This window comes from Physella acuta, unplaced genomic scaffold (assembly GCF_028476545.2).
Source record: "Physella acuta isolate Inbredline_101_S28 unplaced genomic scaffold, ASM2847654v3 ptg002179l, whole genome shotgun sequence".
Lineage (NCBI taxonomy): Eukaryota > Metazoa > Mollusca > Gastropoda > Physidae > Physella > Physella acuta.
This window is the reverse complement of record NW_026733680.1, coordinates 41,286-58,705: the sequence shown is the minus strand read 5'-3', so window position 1 is coordinate 58,705 and position 17,420 is coordinate 41,286. Positions and strand designations below refer to the sequence as shown.

General features: G+C 37.3%; 1 long non-coding RNA gene across 1 annotated transcript in view; it reads left to right on the top strand.

Annotated features, from left to right (window-relative positions):
* LOC131932446 (uncharacterized) overlaps positions 1–17,265 on the top strand; it is a 44,651-nt gene extending 27,386 nt beyond the window's left edge. Inside the window, exons 3-5 of the long non-coding RNA XR_009384584.1 lie at positions 7,986–8,081; positions 14,403–14,503; positions 16,660–17,265. This is a non-coding gene — a long non-coding RNA (uncharacterized LOC131932446). The remainder of the gene's footprint in view (positions 1–7,985; positions 8,082–14,402; positions 14,504–16,659) is intronic.
* The last annotated feature ends 155 nt before the right edge of the window (positions 17,266–17,420 follow it).

Below are 17,420 nucleotides of genomic sequence, written 5' to 3'. Positions count from 1 at the left end.
TTGCTCTAAGGTTTCTCTGAAGCTGATTACACTTAGAGCAATTAGAAACAAAGTTACATCAACACAGAGCCAACACTTCACTAGACAGGGCCCGATACCAATTAGGAGTTAAGAGCCATTATCGTGATTTTATTTTTTATAAATATGTTTAGGAATCCATCAAATGCGATCGTATAAGGCGATTTTTTAATAAGGGGAGATCACCCATAAGGGGAGCTCATTCAACGACAAATCACTCAACTCGGGAATTTCACTCAAGAGGAGGTAACTATATAACTCAGGGCAAATAGACACAAAATCATATGTTCAATTCTCTTGTTACAACGTTCTCAATAGGGGGAGGAGGGGGGGGGGCAACTTAAACGGCAATGGAAGTTATCTTTTAGTTGTAACACATAAACACTTTTTTAATTGAAACCATTGCTGTTAAACAGTATCAGTTCTTTTAATTGTGTTTTAAATGTAATATGATTAACTATTGCAATATCAGTAACTACTTTAATTGAAGTAATGTATTTGTACGATAATTTCAATTGCAAATAAAAGTATTAAAAAAAAAAAAAAAAAAAAAAAGTATTTGTACGATAATGGGTTTTTATTACACAGTGTTTTAATATCTAACATTTTTAATCCTAAGAACTGTTTGTATTGAAAGTCTAGAAGAGTGGTCAGTAAATGGGGCAATTTAAATTCAAATCTAAAAATAGAAGCTCATAAGCTCATAGATTTCTAATCCGATAATGCGGAAAGTCGTCTGGACAATCCTTCTGCTATTTTTGCTATCGGCTTAATCAAAATGTCTGCCCTAAGCGAAATGGAGCTTCGTTGATCTTTTAGAACTGAATTTTTTTTTATTTAAAATTTCATTTCCTGCTCGATTCAATGATGTTTGTTTTCTATTAGTACTTGTGCTTTAGATGTTGTTCTCTGAATAATTGATCTTATTCATAAGGTATTAAAAGTTAATGGAAGAATTAGTCATTGTTTGAGATTAAAGATTGATATTAAATTGGAGTCGTTTGTTTAGGTCAATTCCAATTATTTTTTATGATCAGGATTTCTTTAGCTTGTCTACTCAAGATTAAGTTATGTGAGTATTCTCCCTCTGCTAGCTAAAACGGGAGATAACTTGTATCATTTCATGTTCTGTGTACAATCTCTTTAAACTGGTATATACTATGTTTTTATGTTTAATAAGACATTAAAGTGGTTTTGATCATTTCAAGCGCTATGCTGCTTAATTTCACATGCATTGTTTTATTAGATTGTTTTTCTACTATCCTTTTAATTTACTCCTTTTTTCTTCACTCGCATTGTTTTCCAGATTATTTCCCCTTTGTTCTCTTGTTTATTTCCCTTTGTTCTCTTGTTTATTTCCCATTAGCTATTACTAGCCAGTCAACCGAAGGGTAGTTAAAAATGCAAGCAAGAAAATCTTCTCAGTAACTTTTTAATCTCAGCTTAATTTGATCGTTTATCGACAACTCAGTTTCCGTTTTTTTTTCATCATTTTTTTCCAAAACCTAAATGGATCTTAATCTTGTGTAAAAGTATTTTAAACTTGCCTTTTTTTCGACTTCTTTATTAGAACAAACGTGAACTATTACCTCCCCTTATACCATGCGTAACTCTTCTACTATTTTCTCTTCCTTACACTCTCTCGACTGTAGATCTTCAAGTAGTTAAGCAATTTGCTTACACGATTACAAACCAATTTGAAAGCTCGTTGCGACCTAATCGAATGCGTGCGTCCGCTGAATTTAATAAGGAAAGAAAAATAGCTCATCTGATAAGCTATGTATTTTCGTTACAAAACATGCACTGGACTGGCTTCCAGATCTGCAGGTGATTCAGTGCTCGCAAGGCTTACATGATCGGTTGCTTTAGATGGGGTATTATCATATGAACTCAGAACAATGGGAACCTAATTTAATCGAACACATGTTTACAAATATATATATATATATATATATATATATATACACATATATATATGTATATATATGTATATATATGTATATATATGTATATATATATATATATATATATATATATATATATATATATATATATATATATATATATATATATATATATATATATATATATATATGTAACTAGGGTAGTTACCATACTATTGATAAGAACGCATTACAGTCTGATGCAACAGTTGTAGGACTGATAACGAACACCAGCCCGCTGCGCAGTTCAACAGGCTGATGCAACGAGTGGAAACTATTACATGTACGTGGGATATATATAAGACGACGTATTGGAGTTGAGGACAGTTGAGAACCCGGCAGTATCAAGTAGGAGGCTGAACGGTGGAGACGTGTTGTGATTTGTGAGAATAGGAACTATGGACACGTGCATTCTGTTATGTGAGGACTAGTGAGGACAGTGGGGGTCAGTTGGTTCATTGTATTCTTGTGGAACATTGATGCATTGTTATGTGGATCATTTCTATTGATTCATGTAATAAAGAGATCAATGTAAACCTGCATTTCCGAGTATCTATATTGTGGTCGATGTTGTGTGCTGGTCAAGGGTAGCACGAGTAAATACACTCAGTAACATTTGGCGCTGTCAGCAGTGAAATCGGTAACATTTGGCACTACAAGTAAATAGACTCGGTAACATATATATATATATATATATATATATATATATATATATATATATATATGTGTGTGTGTGTGTGTGTGTGTGTGTGTGTGTAATTTATCCTTGAGGTCACTAGTTCTGAGATATTTTGTCCTGAAATCATTTGTCCGTGCGATATTTTGTCTTGGGTGTTTCGTCTGAGATATTTTAAATGTTACATAAATACAAGAAAAATGTACGAATTTTATTTTCACAGAATATTGAGCACCAAATTTAAGTCACCACAGCCTGTATTACTGTAGAGCTGCTTAAATAAAACCAAGGTGTTTAAAAGAAGTAGAGGTTACCGTTTTTTTTTTACGGCTAGTGAAGGGCAGTGGCGGATTAAGGGGGGTGCTGAGAGGGCTGCAGCCAGGGGCCCCCGATTTTTAGCAGCCCCCAAATTTCCTTTTTAAATCATAGTAAATTTCCCTTTAAAGCTAAATTGTTGGTTTTTTTAAACTATAAAAGCCAATGCTTTAATATTCGAGCACACACTTTAGCGGTCGAGTTCTGACACATGAGTCTATGATTGACGCCTTTTGAAAAAATGCACAGAACTTGAAAGTTATTTAGTCAGATACAAATGTTAGGCATAGGGTCTACATTCTGAATTAGGTCTCACTAGCAAGCATCCAGACAAGCAACATTATTGACCAGCCTTAGTAATCAATTACACACTGCCTGGCCGTTTTGGCTTACCAACCACACTACTAAGAAATGTATGACAGATGCTTTACATTTTTGTCATTAGAAATGATGTTTTGGATATTAATTTTTTAGGTACAGGATATCCAGATCTAGTTATTTGGATTAAAACTCCTTAGATTAATTTCTTAGTTGCCCATCAGGACCTGGTGAGCATAGGGAATATTAGGTAGAGTTCGCATATTTAGTTGTTCTCAGCAACTGAGACATTCGGATCAGTTCTAGATTTTTGCCTAGCTTTTAGTAGTTTTAAAATTTGAGATTAATCTAGGTACCCATATGTATTTGGTGTTCTTGGATATGAACCTGGGATTAGAGCTCAGGACTTTTGGGTCAGCAGTCGTGCGTTCTACCCCCTATTGTAAACTCGAAACTTTTAATTTTAAAAAAAAATTCAAAATAGACCACAAACCATTAGGCCTAATTAGTTAGCTTGTAATTTCGTTGGCGTGAAGATAGATTTATCGTAAGAATATAAGAAACTCAATTTATGGAACTAAAACTTTAGACAATTATGAAAAAGTGCGGATGGCGTATGGGTTGAGAAAGGCAGGGCTATGTGGACATCACATTCATTGAATCATACTCTGTATTGTTTATGACAAAAACAAAGCTGCATAAAAATGTAGACCTAAAAACAAATACGGCAGTACCCGTGTTATTTTAACCCAATTCAATGGGCAGTCATGTCGCGGCAAACCTATTTAGGCCCTATAATAAGGTAACCGACATTTAGGCCTAAATTAGGCCTAGACAGAAACAGGCCAGGGATGGCGTTCTTTAAAGGGCGACTGTTGAAATTCAACTTTCTTGTGTGCCTTATAAATGGATGACACCTAAGAGGTTGGAGGTGAGGTTTTCTGACGCTTATGCCGTGCTTACTAGTTTTATTTGGGCCTAGTTTAACCTCTGTATGTTATCAATAATTTCTTACATAGAATGGTTTGAAATTCTCTTTTTTTTCTTTTCGTGTCTGCATGCAAACAAGTGCCAACAGTCTTTATCGTCTGATCTATAACGACTTAATATTCTCATGGATATTTATATTTGTTCAATGTTAGTCTGCATTTCCAGCTTCCTCATGCCAAATATAAATTTGTGAATGACTGTTCACTACTTATCGTGACACGGATATACCGGCTGAGTTTGACTCCCATTAGCCAGGGAGGTCAATTCCAACAAACTGGCAAAAAGTGGACTGAATCAGTCTCATGAAGGTGTTGGTTTGAAACACTACATGTTGGTCGCTTCTTCATCCGTAGGCTCTATCCAGAATCTACTTCCCGCACCACCAGCTGCGGGACATCGTCCAACCACCAGGTACCCGGCTAGGTCGATGGTCAGAGGTTGGAAACTTCAACAGGCCTAAAGTAAACAGTCATATGTTTAGTACTGCTGACGTAGCGGATGGATCTCGCCTCTCTGTGTTTTGTTAGCGTGTGTGTCGTAGTAGTGAGTGGGGAGGGGCGGAGGGGGGCAACATATAATCTTGCTAAAAATGAGTACATAATTGGTACATGTTTGTATCCAATTTATCGCTCATTGAACATAATTGACAGCTTTTTAAATTAGCACTTTTGTAAATACCGGTGTCGAATGTTCCTATAAGTTAAATTAATCCATGCTTTTTTAAATAGTATGTTGATTGGGATATAAATATATATATATATATATATATATATATATATATATATATATATATATATATATATATATATATCAGGGGCCCCCAAAAATTTTAAGCCTGGGGCCCCGCCCAAGCTTAATCCGCCCCTGGTGAAGGGTAGAGTACCAAAAAAAATTGGAGCGGTAATAATTTCCCAAACTGAGGTCAGGTACCAAATAGAGCTGAGTCGAGTCAGGGCCGTCTTCTCGCACAGGCCCGGCGGCTCATATTTCTATTAAGATGTTCTTGTGGGGCCCTCGGAACTCAATTTTGAACTCGCTCCTGTGTTAAACTTTTTTACTTCTCAATAAAATGTGTAATGCTGAGGGGGAAGGATTGATTGGTTTCCGATCTCGTAAAAACCGACCCTCGAATGTAAAGACCAATGGCCAACACAATCACGGTAATTCTACTCAAATGTTTAATGACGTCATTATAATTATCTTCCTGCATATTTTTGGGGCGCGGCCTAGCGGTAGAGTGCTTAGCTGCTAACTCAAAAGTCTCGAGTTCGAATACGGGTCGTCCCATGACTGCCAACCCGGGCTCGAGTCCCTGAGTCCACCCAGCTGATATGGGTACCTAACTCACGTTAAGAAAAATAATGTTGGCTGAGCTTAAAGCTGGCCAACTATTTCTTCATATGCTGAAGTCACAGAAACTCTTCTTCACTTGCCCTAAGACGGTCGGGCTTCAAAGGCAACTTTACTTTTATTTTACTTATTTTTAGTATCAAATTTGATGTATTAGACTAAACTCCAAGTTCTATAACATTTAAAGCCTTTAATTTTTACATCTTTAATAAACACATAAACAAACACTAATTTCAATACAAAGATACTAAAAATCCGCTATATATAAATTCAGAATATTGTGTAAATTCTTGTCAGTATTTGTAAAGATGTATTAGTAAAAAAAAACAGTGACCGAATATGTCTAATAAACAAAAGTTGGACTGTACTTTGCGGTATCCTAACTAGATGCATGACAGTAGATTGGTTAGATGAAACAGATTTCGTGTTATTAACTTTGGCTTTATTTAACAAGCAAGAGTTGTCTGCCTTGTGGCAAGAGTTGTCCGTCTTGTGGGCGAACTGATTACTTTCTGAGTTGAGTTCATGATAGCCAATTAATGGGGATCGTATCTTGAATTCTTTAATTTAAAGCATAGCGCTCGCCCGAATGTCGTAGTACAACTCATCAACCACCCTGGCCACACAGACACCTACACACACCCACATCTTGTTATTGAATCGTCGCGTCCTTTCCCCTTTAATTCTATCACAAACACGCATACACACTTGATGATGCTAATAATAGATAAACACACGCGCATAGCATCAGTGTACTTTTAATTAAAACATCTTCGGAATTCTTCACACAAAAACTCAATCGTATACACACATACACACATAATCTTAGACAAACCCCGATACACACGTTTACTCTCTCTCTCTCTCTCTCTCACACACACACACACACTCGTATTCCTGTTACTCATAGTGGGCATTCTCCTAACATTGGCTTTCACGAACAAACACATACACACTGCCCCACCCCAAACACACATTATCCCCCCCCCCCACACACACACACATTTACCATCGTTATGATTTGAAAGAATTTAGCCTAATCTATACTCAAACCTAAACATAGTGTTTCTTCCAGACTTTTTTCTCCGGGGGGCACTTGAAATTTTCGGGGGGGGGGGGGGGCGAACACTGTTAAGAGTATATATTTTCTATATAAATTATATAAATTTCATTTCGTTGGGGGGGGGGGCGGTAGAATTTTTTCCGGGGGGCTTTGCCCCCCCCCCCCCCCCGAAGAGATGCCCGGAAGAAACTCTGTAAACATTTCACATAAACACCATTCGGTCTGCCCCATCAGTTCGCTCTGCTATAACGTGGCCACGACTGATAGCGTGTTTTCATACTGGCTGGCCAAATATCAACATAGTATCAGTTCTCTTAAATTTGACAGTGATATATCACTTCACATAACTGGCATATATTCCTACTGCCAGATTCCTACTGCCCATATAACTAACCTATATTGTCAAATTCCTACTAGCCATATAACTAATCTATGCTGAACTATTTCAGGCCAAATTCCTACTAGCCATATAACTGACCTATACTGTATTGTCCCAGGCCCATATAACTGACCTATGCTGTATTGTCCCAGGCCCATATAACTGACCTATGCTGTATTGTCCCAGGCCCATATAACTGACCTATGCTGTCCCAGGCCCATATAACTGACCTATGCTGTATTGTCCCAGGCCCATATAACTGACCTATGCTGTCCCAGGCCCATATAACTGACCTATGCTGTATTGTCCCAGGCCCATATAACTGACCTATGCTGTATTGTCCCAGGCCCATATAACTGACCTATGCTGTATTGTCCCAGGCCCATATAACTGACCTATGCTGTACCAGGCCCATATAACTGACCTATGCTGTATTGTCCCAGGCCCATATAACTGACCTATGCTGTCCCAGGCCCATATAACTGACCTATGCTGTATTGTCCCAGGCCCATATAACTGACCTATGCTGTATTGTCCCAGGCCCATATAACTGACCTATGCTGTATTGTCCCAGGCCCATATAACTGACCTATGCTGTACCAGGCCCATATAACTGACCTATGCTGTATTGTCCCAGGCCCATATAACTGACCTATGCTGTCCCAGGCCCATATAACTGACCTGTATTGTCCCAGGCCCATATAACTGACCTATGCTGTATTGTCCCAGGCCCATATAACTGACCTATGCTGTATTGTCCCTGGCCCATATAACAGACATATACTGTATTGTCCCAGGCCCATATAACTGACCTATACTGTATTGTCCCTGGCCCATATAACAGACCTATACTGTATTGTCCCTGGCCCATATAACTGACCTATACTGTATTGTCCCAGGCCCATATAACTGACCTATACTATACTGTTACAGGCCAGATTCCTACTGCCCACCAGAATGTTCTTTGGCAAGCTTCACTAAGAGGTCGTCACGCTTCAACAGAGCTAGAAAATACGGAGGAGACTACAGGTAAGTGGGGGGGGGGGGTGTTGTTAACATCTGACATAAAAAGACAGCCGTCCCAGATACCATTGGAGACATAAAGAAACTGGATGTTGTGAAATGTATGTTGAGGTAACTAGAAAAAAAAAGGGAAGTAATTATTGGGAGAAACAGAAATACCGTTTTATTTATTTAGCATGGGATTGCTGACGTAGTATATATATATATATATATATATATATATATATATATATATATATAATCCAAAAACGTGTTATTTTCAGAAATAGCTGAAAACCTTTCAAACAATTAATAACCTTTCCAAAATAGTTTCGCTTTCACTTAAAAAACATGCATACCTTTGTTATAGTAATGTAAAATATTGTCACGGAACTTAACGAACAGGATCTGAAAATAGAACACCAATAACAGAAACAATTATGGCCCCGCCCCTTTAAGCAACGTGTTACTAATTAAAGCATCAAGCGTTGAGCAGAAGATCCCGTGGTTTAATTCGCGCGAGAAGTCGCGACCACGTGACGCATTCGGGTCGCGTGACGCAGTATTCTTGTCATGTGACATTTTCATCTACGGCAATCAGCCAAAGACGGGCGCGGTGACGTGGGGGAATTACATGGTAATTAAATGCCATCCGGGGGAGTTTGTTTGAGTCATTGGGGGCGCGCGTGATTAGAGTTGTAATAAAGGTTTTGATTGGGTTTTGTCGGTTTTAGCCATCGATGTGCCTCGGTTAACGAACTGTCTAGATAACATTCTTTTGGTTTCGGTGAACGAACTTAAATCCAGTTAACGAACCACCTCGACCATAGTTTCATTGCTAGACAGACTAAACATTCAATAACGTTTGATATATATGTGCCTCTGTTAACGAACTGTCTAGCTAACATTCTTTTGGTTTCGGTGAACGAACTTAAATCCAGTTAACGAACCGCCTCGACCATAGTTTCATTGCTAGACCCCACATTCTAGAACGTTTGAGATACATGTGCCTCAGTTAATGAACTGTCTAGATAACATTCTTTTGGTTTCGATGAACGAACTTAAATCCAGTTAACGAACCACCTCGACCATAGTTTCATTGCTAGACAGACTAAACATTCAATAACGTTTGATATATATGTGCCTCTGTTAACGAACTGTCTAGCTAACATTCTTTTGGTTTCGGTGAACGAACGTAAATCCAGTTAACGAACCGCCTCGACCATAGTTTCATTGCTAGACCCCACATTCTAGAACGTTTGAGATACATGTGCCTCAGTTAATGAACTGTCTAGATAACATTCTTTTGGTTTCGATAAACGAACTTATATCCAGTTAATGAACCGCCTTCATGGTTTCATTGCTAGACCGAACATTCTAGAACGTTTGAGATATATTTGCCTCGGTTAACTAACTGTCTAGCTAACATGCTTTTGGTTTCGGTGAACGAACTTAAATCCAGTTGACGAACCGCCTCGACCATAGTTTCATTGCTACACCGAACATTCTGGAATTTTTTAGAATTTTTTTTGCTAGTTTACCGTAAACGCTGCTAGCATCACTCCGTGTTCTTGTGGGCTCTGTGAGAAAAATAAATTGATATCGGTGTTTATGCCCTTGAACTTGAACTCAGCTGAGGTCAAGAAGCTCTTTACAATAACAATAACAAACTTGTTGGCTATTTCTAACAAGGTTTTGTAGAACAAGGTGTAACAGTGCACGGTTGGTAAAAAGTGTCACATCGATAGCTACAAGGGGAGATGATTCTGTAATCTCCCGTTCAGTCTGTTTTTTATTCTGACTCGACTAACGAAAGCTATGAATAAACAATTGCATTTATTCATTTGACATCACTGTATGCTAAACTTAGCACTGTCCTCGTTAAACAAGATTTTAGCACATACGTTTATAGTGTTAAGAAATGTGTTTACATGTAGAAATATGAAAACTGGTTAACGACTAGTTTCTTGTATTGAGCCTTGGTGAAATAAACCGGGAGTGATCTCCCCTAAACTTTCTCGAATATTCTTATATAAAACAACAGGGGATGGGAACTCGGGATATAGATCTAGTTATGATTTTTAATCCATTTTAAATACTTAAACTTTTTAAAATAGAATAGAATCTCATAGAAAAAAAGTATTGCGCACCAAGCGAACGCCGAATAAAGATGTTCATAATGGTGCGCAATATTATTAGTACTTTATAAATTTAGATGCGTTTTTGAGAAATCGGAAATAGCGTAAATTAGTACTTCCCGTCAACGGAAATTACTCAAAATTTAACAGAAGGTAGAGAATTAGATCTTTTACTTACAGGTGAAATTTCATTTATCTTTCTGAAATAGTACTCAAGTTATAGCCTTTTGAAAAATTCAAAGTAGAAAAAGTACCACTTCCGGTTATCGGAAATCGCTCACAAGTTGATACGGATCTACGATTTTGATAAAATACTTATATATGATATTTCATCAACCTAGCTGTAACGGTACTCAAGTTATCGTGTTTACACACACACAGACACACACACACACAGACACACAGACATACGGACAAGATTGCAAAATTATGTTTTTCCGTATCAGTGAGGTGTAAAACGTCGAGATTTGTAAAAATCTCGATTATTTTTTTTTGCACGATTACAAGACTTTCTCTATACTACGTATATACGAGAAAGTAAAAATGGTGAATGAATTAAGTTCGACAACCCAAATACCAAAGTACAGATAGCCTATACATATATATAAATATATATATATATATATATATATATATATATATATATATATATATATATATATATATATATATATATATATATATATATATAAGATAAATACCTAGATAAATATAGAGATATATACTACTTTTCTGAAAGGGCAGCCGAACCCTTAATGTTGTAGCTATAGACATTGATACAACTCCCGCACTTCCCTGTACACCAAACCACGGATAGCAAATCAGCCATGTTGATGACATTACGAGAATTAACCTTCACTCACTTGGTTACAACTAAATTTTTGAAGGGGAGCTTCTTTCACGTAGACTAGTTGATATAACGTAGACTAGCTTATACAACGTAGACTAGTTGGTATAATGTAGACCAGCTGATATAACGTATAATACTTGATATCACTTAGACCAGTTAATATAACTTAGGCAAGTTGATGTAACGTACACCCGTTGATTTAACATAGACTCGATATAACGTAGGCTAAATGACATATCGTATCGTTTAAATATGGTAGACTTGATAAAACGTAGACTCGTTGCTACAACGTGGACTAGTTGATATAAAGTTAGACATAAACGCTACACTGTGAAATCTAGTACGTATTATTTTTCAGCTCGGACTAGATATAACGTGTACAAAGTGATATAACTTTGACCAGTATTTAAAGGCCGAATTTTGAACCAAAACAAGACACTGTGAAATCTATTACGTTTTATTTCCAGCCCTGTTGTCGCGGTCGATTCATAGAAACTTAGAACGGCTAGAACGCACCGGACCTATATGGCCGATGGGCGGCTCTACGAATTGTTAGCGAACCGTTGCCCGGGGGTACAAGAACTAGTTGGCACTAGCGATCCCCTGTAATAATATTACGGTCTAATTATTTGCTGCTGTCGATGTGGAGATGGTTGGTTGTGTTGAGAGAAGGATGACGGAACTATGTTGTGGTATTGCTGATGATTACTGTTTTGTATTTAATTAAATCTCTTCTTCAACAATGCATTAGAATAATTGCAGGATAAATACAAAATTGAGGAATTGCTCGCTAATTTTGATAAATGTACAATTTAACAATTACAACTCAATTGCAATTTACACTTTTTTTTTTAATTTCATGTAACATTTTTTGCCGACTTCTTGCAGTAAATGTATATGATTTAACTCAAAACACGATTAACAGATAAATACAATTTAAAAGTCAATTGTCAGTTTTAACAACAGTATAATAATGTTAGCTACTTATAAATCTAGCTATTTGTCGTCTGACAATCCATCTATAATTTTATCAGTAAATGATAAGCTTTTTTTTATTCATTATTAATTATGTACGATATTAGGCAGACGCGTAGCGACCCTTCCCGGCGCCCGGGGACAAACTTTCAATTTGGCTTCCCCCCCCCCCCCCCATATATTTTTTTATATTTATAATGCTAAACTGCAGCTAAAATGAGCTTTTAATTATTTTTTTCAACCCATTTTGGCGCCCCTAGGTCGGCGCCCGGGGACATATGTACCCCCCCCCCCCCTTCGCTACACCTCTGATATAAGGATAATTTAATTAATATAAGGACCAAATTGTACGATACAAGGACATGTAAAGTTGTATGATAGTATGGCCAGTTGAACGATATAAGCACGGTTGAATTTTGTAGAAAATTGTCTACGGCTATTTACCTCTAGTGTATCGATTAGCCCTATGAAACTTGGGATTCCTTGAGTTGTAAAAAAAAATGTAGTAGCGTCACCATCCACAATTTTTAAACACCGGTGATGTTCTAATTTCGTTTCCCATACCCCACAGCTAACCCAGTTCACTCATACCTTCTCCCTATCCGAAAATTCAATAATCTGAACCGATATCTCGATAGTTCTCCCCTGGGTGTTATACTGTCTCCTCGTCTTTCATTTGCCATGTAGGACTACCCCTCTTCTAGTGATACATTATGTGCCGTTCTAAAGGTTCTCTCCCCTAATTGTTTCTTTACAGAGATGAGTGCACGTTGTGGTTACGTCCCTTTTATCATGCTTCGTCACACAAAATAATAACAATATTCAGGTCGAGATCAGGGTTCCGAGTTCGAACCCCCAGGCAGATGAGGGAGGTGGAGGGGGGGGGGGGGCTCAATAACTGGGCTGCCATCTAACTCGAAAATCAAACAACTGCTGACTTGTAGTTTGTTCCTTGTTCCTATGGAAGGACAATCTAAAAAGAAAAGCATGCTGAAATCGGAGTCAAAAGCATATGTGGCGCATAACGTGTTGACAAGCAGTGTTTCTTCCAGACTTTTTTCTACGGGGGGGGGGGGGGCACTTGAAATTTTCGGGGGGGGGGCGGTAGACTTTCTTCGGGGGGGGGGGGGGGGCGGACACTGTTAAAAGTATATATTTTCTATATAAATTATATAAATTTCATTTCTTTCTGTTGACAAGTCAAATATTTGTGTCGGAGGAAATCCCGCCCATGATTACAATTAAGAACGAAGAAGAAGAAGAAGTAATAATAAATCTCAATTTGGAACCATTCCGTGCGGTTCGCTTTTCAATTATCTTAATTATTTAAAAAATATTTTTTGAATACTCGCGCATGCGCATGCTGACGTCATGCAATTCCTGTAAGAAAAAAAATTCTACCTCGTCCGCAAAGTTTAGCTCGTGAGCGAAAATAACCGGAAGTTTTCAATTTGAGTCTGACCAAAGCAGCTGTATGTTTTTCGTGATCCAAGCAGATGAATGGAATCAAGGGCGGTAAATCAGTTCATCAAGGGGCGGATAAGTCTGTACAGGCAGTCACGGGAAGTGTAGCACGGCTGGTCGCCCCGACCGATGAAAAAAGAAATTCCTCATCAGAAACCTAGATTTGCTTCATTAACTTCAGTTAAAATAAGAATCGATCAATTTACTCGTTCCATTGCAAGCGAGAAAATCGGGAGGGACTTTCTATTTTCAGGTGCGATAATAATACCATTGACATTTTGCATTTTAATCTAACCATTTTTATATAAGCGCCCCCCCCCCCCCCCCCCCCCGTCCATCACAATTTCGTCTTGAGGAGGGGGAAATGATTTTCCATGATGGAACGCCCGCATCACAAGGCGCTTATGGTTATGATAAGAGAACTCTTGGTGGTTAAATTAAAGGGACCTAATCGAAAAAATGACAAAATGGGTGTTATTATTTGTGCGACATGGAATAAAAAAATTTTTAATTGTCGCTATTTAAATTTTATGGTTATTCTGATTGCCGCGATTTCAGTAAAGGCATTTTTTTTTATTTTTAAAAGAAATATATACAGAAATACGTATTGTTTATGGTTTCATTGTCACTTCTGTTCCCGTTCTAGACTAAGACACATGGGTAGATGAAGTAGAGTTCATCTGTTTCATGGAACTTGGCATATGAAAGGATAGCGAGGTTTACTTGAAACACGGATTTGAACAAGCGACTTCCGGGTTTTGCAGCCTAGCTCTCTACCGCTAGACCACGCAGTCCCCTATAATTTCTATTGGCTAGAGTCCAATAGCTTTCACTGAAGTCAATGGGTTTGGACCTTCAGAAATTACAGCAAGCGACAGACTTTAAAATGTGCTAATAAAACGTTTACTGTTCTATCCACAGCTTCGATGACTTCATGTTCATGAAACTGTTGGGCCGTAACCTTGGTGACCAAAACTAAACAGCCGTGAGAACCACTCTACACACACACACATTATCTTATAGTAAGGAATCAGTTACAATTTATTGTTCATGTGTTTAAGACTTAGATGGGGGTAGTTAATAAATGATGTCATGTTATTGTAGCATACCCCCTCCACATACACACATACACGCACATACACATACACGCACAATTATTATATTATCTTAAGGAATCAGCTACCATTTTAAAAAAATATTATTCATGTTAGCAAAAGTAGATGGGGATCGTCAACATACGATGTCACGTTAGTGTGCTATACCCCCCCCCCCCCCCCGCACTACACACAGAAATATTATATTATAGGAAGGAAATGTTTAAATATGTTACCATTTAATATTCATGTTTGTATAACTAGACGAGGGTCGTCAAAAAATGATGTCGCATTAATAAATCTCATCCCCCCTACCCCAAACACACACACACCCACACACACACGTCGTCACTGTTACCGTCACCCTCCTAAATTGACGACTCCACCCTGCTCCACCCTACCCACCCACCCCCTATCCTTCCACTCAATACACACAACCCTGAAGTAAATTGAAAGTAAATTTCATCAACTTTTGTTATTTGAATATATATAGCCTATATATATATATATATATATATATATATATATATATATATATATATATATATATATATATATATATATATATATATATACTGTTACCTTTCTTAGACCCCTCCTCTCCTTTCCCTTACTGTAGCTTACGTCACAATACTCTACCCTCATCTTTAGCTTGGGTTTGTGACGCCATATAAGGACGACCCTACTGTGCTTTATGTTAGCCATCTATTTCCTTATAGAGTGCGTATTTGTTTTCAGCTAGTATTAGCCTACTTTTTTTATTGAGCATTGTGAAGTAAGTCATTATACGATTATTGTATAATGTCTTTGTCCTGGTTCTAGAATATTTTTCAGTCTACAGGCCCCGAAGCTCCAAACATAATAGAATCTAGAAATGATATTTAAGCATACCACATTCTTCAACAATTTTTCCATTATCTGGAAAACAATTTCGCTTTTGTAAATATTAAAATAGAATTTTACAAACGAAAATCGTCGTCACATTTTGAAGAAGCGACAAGTAATGTAACAGCCGCATCTGTTGAACATTATCGAATCTTTACAAGGGGCTCTTAACGTACGAGATAATCACCATTCACCCACACAAATAGCAGGGGGAAAAAACTTTTTAAAAGCTCGCTCAAGTTTGACAACTCTTAACCTCGTTGATTCAGCTGTTATCTCCCTTCACGTCGGCGGTGATTTCCCCTTAAATTAGCATTCTGGTCACACGCGCGTCAAAACAGCGGCTATCCTGTCCGGTTCCCTTCATCTTCTCCCCAAGGGACCTTTGCATTATATTCAGGTTAACATATTTTTGTTTTAAAACGGCCCATATGTTTATATCACTAAAATAAACGTGTATAAATAGCAAAGGGGTCATCCATAAATGACGTGACGCTTTTTTGGACGATTATTACCTCCACCCTCCCCTCCGTCACACGTCGTCACAAAAAGCCAGACCCCCCCCCCCCCCTAAAATGACGTCACACCTAAGCCTACAACCCCCCCCCCCCACCCACCCACCCACCCACCCCCCTCAAAATTGCAGTTGAATTTTTTCTTAAACATCGATATTTTTCTAAAACTTTGTCTGAACTCTGTCGAAATGGAGTATCTTAATCAATTCCTATTTTAAAAAATTGTAAAAAGTTTTCTAAAATTGCGAAATAATGTCTAAAATTCGTTTGCTAACATTGCTTTTTTTATAATGCAAAAGTGTGACGTCGCACCATCTGACCCCCCCCCCTCTCCCCCTCATCACACACCGTCACAAAATTTCGGACCCCCCCCCCCCTCCCCCTATGAGTGTGACGTCATTTATGGACGACCCCCTAAGTCCGAAACACCTCCTTCCTAGTAGTGTGACGTCATTTGTTGACGATTCCCAAAATAGTAGGCCTACCATAAAAATCTTTGTAGCTGTCCAGCACTGGTTTAATTAAATCTAATAGTAATAGTAAATGTTTATAGAACTATCAAAGAGCAGATGCATTCTTGGAGATTCATTTTTGTTCTAGTTGTTCAATTGTAAGTAAAATAGAACGAACTGATAACTAACATTGTATGTAAACCTCATATTTAAATTTTATATTACGTTTCAGGCAACAGCCAGCAGCCAACTTTCAATGACGCATTATTAGGGTTAAGGACACAGATTATCTTTCAAGACTCCCAGATTAGAGAGCTCTCCAACGGGTTATTAATTCCAGAACATTATTTCAATTTCACATTTCAAGGGGAAAAAAAACTTTTTTTTTTATACACCATCTAAACTAATTTTAAGACATAGTATAAGAGTTGTTTTTTTTTTTTGTTCCCAAAATCGTATTCTATAGATGCCAAAAATTGTTAACATTTTGTAATGCGCTTTTTAAATCAAATTTGTTTCTTAGAAAAATAAAATTCTATTCTGTAGGGTAGGGCTAGAATGTAGATTTTTAATAGATCTAGATCTCTATATCTAATTTTGGAAGCTAACTTTATTATATTTATACCAAAAAATAAAAAATAAATTTGACCTTAAAATTTTCTTTATCTTAAATTTACTGGAAATCAAAATGTTCTTGCCAAATAGGTCAACCTTGTTTAGCAAAGTTCATTGATTGAACAGTTTGAAATTAAATGAATTATTCTAGAACAATATTTACACCAATGTATAGAACTAGCTTGAAATATTAAAAAATAAAAAGATTTTTTTTTAAACTTTATTATTCTGTGTACTTTTGATTTTGACACATGGCAAATAAGTAGAGCTGCAGTTTCTAACACACAAAAATTTAGTTCAACATTTGTTTAAGGCACATTTGTGTTGGTTACTGAGTCTGAAATCATATCCTTTCTGTACAGTCAATAGATGAACAAT